The sequence below is a fragment of the Puma concolor genome, chromosome D1, assembly GCF_028749965.1.
Source record: "Puma concolor isolate L17-30 chromosome D1, mPumCon1.1.hap2, whole genome shotgun sequence".
Classification (NCBI taxonomy): domain Eukaryota; kingdom Metazoa; phylum Chordata; class Mammalia; order Carnivora; family Felidae; genus Puma; species Puma concolor.
The window spans coordinates 16040109-16045655 of record NC_141676.1 but is presented as its reverse complement, the minus strand read 5'-3'; the positions used below and the strand labels follow the sequence as shown (position 1 = coordinate 16045655).

General features: G+C 46.6%; 1 non-coding gene across 1 annotated transcript; it reads left to right on the top strand.

Moving 5' to 3' along the window:
- Positions 1-5439: 5439 nt before the first annotated feature.
- On the top strand, positions 5440-5547 carry LOC147576508 (U6 spliceosomal RNA). The gene has a single exon (XR_015241492.1). It is a non-coding gene; the product is annotated as a U6 spliceosomal RNA (small nuclear RNA).

The following is a 5547-nucleotide window of genomic DNA, read 5'->3' as shown; positions in this document are numbered from 1 at the left end:
CCCCTTGCCTGACACCTCCCTTCTGCAGGACGGTCCATCTGTGACATGGCCCTGAGCCCTCTCAGCCTCCAACGCTGGGTCCGCCCTGTTCCTTATGGATCTGGAACGTTAACTGGCTCTCCCTGCTCCCTCCATGCCCACCACCCCCGTGCCCACTTCCCCAACACTTGTCACCTTTCAGGACTCAGCTCAGTGATATATCAGTTTTTAAGAAAAGATCCTGCTCAATAGTAGCCCACTATGCCAAACTGGTCGTTTTTGTGTGTTTTTAAAAAAAATTTAAAAAAATTTTTTTTAATGTTTATTTATTTTTGAGAGACAGAGTGTGGGTGGGGGAGGGGCAGAGAGAGAGAGAAAGACACAGAATCTGAAGAGGCTCCAGGCTCTGAGCTGTCAGCACAGAGGCCAACGCGGGGCTCAAACTCACAAGCTGTGAGATCATGACCTGAGCCGAAGTCGGATGCTTAACCGACTGAGCCATTTAGGGGCCCCCAAAAATTTTAAATAATGTTTATTTTAGAAACAGAGAGAGAGAGAGAGAGAGAGAGACAGAGAAGGGGAGGGGCAGAGAGAAAGGGAGACACAGAATCCAAAGCAGCCCCGAGGCTCTGAGCTGTCAGCACAGAGCCCGACACGGGGCTTGAACACACAAACTGTAAGATCACGACCTGAGCCAATGTCCGAGGCTTAACCTACTGAGCCACCCAGGCGCCCCGTGAAATGTCTTGATGGTTTTTCCCAGGCAGATCTCACCAATCCTTCCTTTGCATCCTACAGACTTCTACCTCAGCACCTGGACCACTTCAGTGCACCAATTTGTGTATTTGGCTGCCTTTCCTAACCAGAAGGATTTCAAGTACAATCCACAAGAGGGAAAGAAAAGACAACAACAAGATTCAAAGAAAAGGCAATTATTGGGCTCCTGGGTGGCTCAGTCAGTTAAGGGTCTGACTTCAGTTCAGGTCACGATCTCACACTCTGAGTTCAAGCCCCACGTCAGGCTCTGTGCTATACAGCTCAGAGCCTGGAGCCTGCTTCGGATTCTGTGTCTCCCTCTCTCTCTGCCCTCTGCTCATGCTCTGTCTCTCTCACTCTCAAAAAAATGAATAAATGTTAAAAAATTAAAAAAAAAAAAAAGAAAAGGCAATTATTGCTTCACATAAACAAGCAGTCCAGACGCAGGGCATCTCCAGGACTGGTTAATTTATTCAGCAGCTCACTGACGCCTTCAGAGATGCGGCCTTACCATCCTCCAGCTCTGCTGCCTTTGGTGCCGACTGTGTCCAGCTTTGTTGGCTGCACGGCTGTAGCAGATTCAGGCAAAGCACCATATGGAACAATGCCGGATGGAAGAGAACATCTTTCTTTTTTTTCTGCCCCTCGGTGGTCACTGTCAACGTGCATCCAATTTCTCCATGACATAGTTAATATTTTTTCCCTTTGAACTAATATGCAATCTGAGTAGACCGTTTGTTTGTTTTCTGAGTGGACACTTTAAAACCTCCTCCTCCTCATCATCATATTTCCTCCTAAATTTGGCCTCCAAGGATGAGTGTTGCCTGGTCCATTTCACTGTGATGGTTACAGAACTCCAGCACTCCCTCTATCTGACTCAACATCAACTCTTGTATTCGTTTGCTCAAATCCTAGAATACATCTGAAAAGGTTTCAGAATCATTTTACCAATACCAACACATAAACAAACCCACTAGAGACAGATCAGAACTTGTTTGAATTTTTCTTCCTACCCCCACCCCACCAGAGCCTGCCTTCTCAACCACTACCTCCTCGTAAGGTTGTTTGCTGGCAGGGTGATGGTAACAGGGAGGGACAGGGCACTTGAGGAACCTGGAGGTGGTGTGAAATAGCCCTGCGTGGGGAAGGATGAGGGACTTCAGTTTCAGAAACAGAGAGTTAATTCCAGAGGCTGGAGGGGATCCATGAGCAGTGGCTCCAGTTCTCTTGGGGGCATGGTTTCCTACAGCCATGTTGGCAGCCTGGGTGTACGAGTGGAGAAGACAGATGGTTGGGATGGCGAGGCTGATCCAAAGGTGAGGAACTACCAGGTGGATGCGGCAGAAGGACAGAGAGCAAAGACTCTGGAGTGCTGGCAAGAGAGTGGTTGACATCTGTGCCCGGAGTCTGAGCTGAATGGCGGAGCAAGTGAGGCCAAGAGGGAGAAAAGAGAGCGGCTGGGGCTTGAGCTGGGCTGCCAAGAGGTTTATTGAAGTAATTTCCGGTCACCGAATCCTACGGTCGGTCCGGGAATAGCCAGTTCAAAGGACCGGGAGGAGAGATGGCCTGGACCAAATCTGGCCGCGGGCAAGACGGGAGGGGCTATCCTTTGAGCAACCGGAGTGTTTGTATCCCCAAGGAGGAGAGAGGAGACGGGTGCTGGCCCCGAGCTGAAGAGGGAGGCTGTTTCGGGCACATTATTGCATGAGCGACGGCTGTGAGAAGTGTTCCAAAAAATGTGATTTTGAAAAACAAGGAGGCCTTAGAGATTATTTCACCAGAACGGTCCAGAGCTGTTGAGCAACTGCACCCCCCCACCCCGTCCCCCGCCAGCCTCGGTGGGATTCAAACCCAGGTGTTTTCAATTTAAGTTGGTGATTGTCTTTAACCCACTACCATGTTCTAAAGCTTTAGCGCAGAACAAGTCTTAGTTTTTCATGGGGCAGGAATGGCGTCTCACGCGTCTCTGCACTCTTGGTCGTTCCCAAGTCAGTCACTGCTCAGTGCGTTCTTTGCGATGGATTTGTGGGAGTAGCACATATCTTAGGGAAGAAGTATAGCAGGGAGTCCGAATTTTCAAGTTGTTACTATTTCTTTCTATGTTCTTAGGGATCTTCCTTTCTTTTGACCCTTACTGCGCAACTGTTCCTCTGGACATGTGCTACACGCTTTGTCACTAGAGCTTTGTCTTGTAGACACGCTAATTAAAACAATGCCTTTCTGAACCCAATGTCTTGTGGAAGCTGATTTCTCAGAGACCATGTGACCCAGCTGCACAGAGTTAAGTTGGAACCCACTTAAAGAGGAAAATCACCTCTGAGCTTCCTTGTGGTTGATCAGGCAGCATGGAGGTGAGGGCAAGGGGATAAAAGATGTTGGACCTCGGCAAGCATGAACAAGGGTGAGTTTATCTTCCCCAGGAATATTCCACTAAGAAATAGAAGTGTCCCTGGTGGAATGTAGCTCAGCTAAACCTAGCCATGCCTTACAGTTTGTCTTTGTAGTTTAAAGGACAGAGTAGGCTTTGTGGCATCAAAGGCATCCTGTGCAGAAGGCCCCAAGTCTCTGTGCTCTGGAAACATCTCTGCCATTCTAGGTAATTAAAGCAGAACTAGTCGGAGAACAACCTGGAAAACCAGAAGTTAGCAGTTCTATTTCTGCAAAGCAGAGCCTTCTGCGTAGCATTTTTGCTAAAAGCTGGGATCAAAATTGGTGACAACATAACTAAACCAAAGATCACATTGACAAATGGGGGAAAAAATACCTAGATTTTTTTTTTTAAGGAGCCTCTGTGTCCATACAGAGTTCCTGTATCTAATGTTCCATCAGAAACTTAAGAGTAATGCTGTCATCACCTTACCTGTTTGGACTTGTTTCTACCACTTTCAAGAGTTGCCACTTCTCCAAAGACAGAAACGAGTACTGCCACAGGACCTTGGTTGTGACTACATGGTCCCAAAAGTGAGGCTTCTAAAGAAAACAGGTTTACCTGAAATACTTCTTGAATCTTCAAACATACCATTAGTGATTGTGTATTTAACTTATCGACAAAATAGGATATAGATTATTTTTCCCTTTTTAGAAAAAATATTTATTTATTTATTTATTTATTTATTTATTTATTTATTTATTTATTTTGAGGGAGAGGGGCAGAGAGAGAGAGGGAGAGAGAATCCCAAGCAGGTTCCACACTGTCAGCTCAGAGCCTGACATGGGGCTTGAACTCACAAACCTGAGCCAAAATCAAGAGTTGGATACTTAAGCAGCTGAGCCACCCAGGTGCCCCTAAATACATATATATTTTTAAGTAATCTCTTTGCCCAAGGTGGGGCTCGAATTCCTGAGCCCGAGGTCAAGAGTCACATGCTCTAACAACTAAGCCAGCCAGGCAACACCCTGCCGCCTTTAACCTCTGTTGACAACTCTTGAATATAAGGTAGATGTTGGCCTCTGACCCGACTAAAATGCTCCATTCTCAAGATGAACTCTTAGTGATCAAGACGCTTTGGGTTGTTTCTCCTGCAGCATGAGATTTATTATGTTCATACAAAATCAATTACCTTAGTTTGTCATTTTAAAGTTTCCAGCTACGCGGGGCGCCTGGGTGACTCAGTCGGTTAAGTGGCCGACTTCGGCTCAGCTCATGATTTCGAGGTCCATGGGCTCAAGTCCGGAGAGGGGCTCTGTGCTAACAGCTCAGAGCCTGGAGCCTGTTTCAGATTCTGTGTCTCCCTCTCTCTGACCCTCCCTATTCATGCTCTGTCTCTCTCTGTCTCAAAAATAAATAAACGTTTAAAAAAAATTTTTTTTAATTAAATAAAATAAAGTCTCCAGCTATGGGCGCCTGGGTGGCTCAGCCAGTTAAGGGTCCGACTTCGGCTCAGGTCATGATCTCACAGTTTATGCGTTGGAGTCCTGAGTCAGGGTCTGTGCTGACAGCTCAGAGCTTGGAGCCTGCTTCAGTTTCTGTGTCTCCCTCTTTCTCTGCCCCTCCCCTGCTCGTGCTCTGTCTCTCTCTCTCAAAAATAAATAAACATTAAAAAAAATAATAAGTTTCCAGCTAGAGGCACCCTTCGCAACCCCCCACCAAAAGCAAAATGAGAAAGGCACACGGGCTGCTAGATGCTGCAGCATGTAAATCTGTGTGTGTGTGTGTGTGTGTGTGTGTGTGTGTGTGTGTGTGTGTGTTTGGGGGGAGGCACTTCTTCCTAACCATCCAAGCAGGAAGGCTTGCTTTCTTCTAAAGAAAACAAACAGCTACCCCTCTGCAGGCCTGACTGTGAGCTGAGCAGGTCTCAAAATGGAACTGCCACAATGTTTTGGCAATTATTGGATGTGGAGGCCGTGTCTGGATTACATGGATTCTCTCCTTCTTCCCTTTCAATACCTTAGCATTCAGACCCCATCCCTCAGGAAGCTCTCCCCCACTCCCCTGGGAGTTTGTTGCTTTCAAAAAGCACTTAAAAAAAATCTGATCGTATATTCTGATATTTGATTCTAAAAACATCACCATACTGGGGTGCTCTTTATAAACTTTCTCCAAAAGAGACAAGTATTTCTGAACAACTTTCATACAAAGGTTTGCCCTCAGCAGTTTGTAGCTGTCTGGGGACTTGTCCTTGAAAGATATCCTCTTAGGGACAAAAAGTGGGGTTTTGGATGTGCTTTAGGTTTTAGGGTGTAAGGTGTGGAACAGGCAGGTGCCTGCTTGCTTCGGCAGCACCTATACTAAAACGGATACAGATCCTGAGAAGATTAGCATGGCCCCTGGGCAAGGAAGAGATGAAAATTCCTGAAGCGTTCCATATCAGA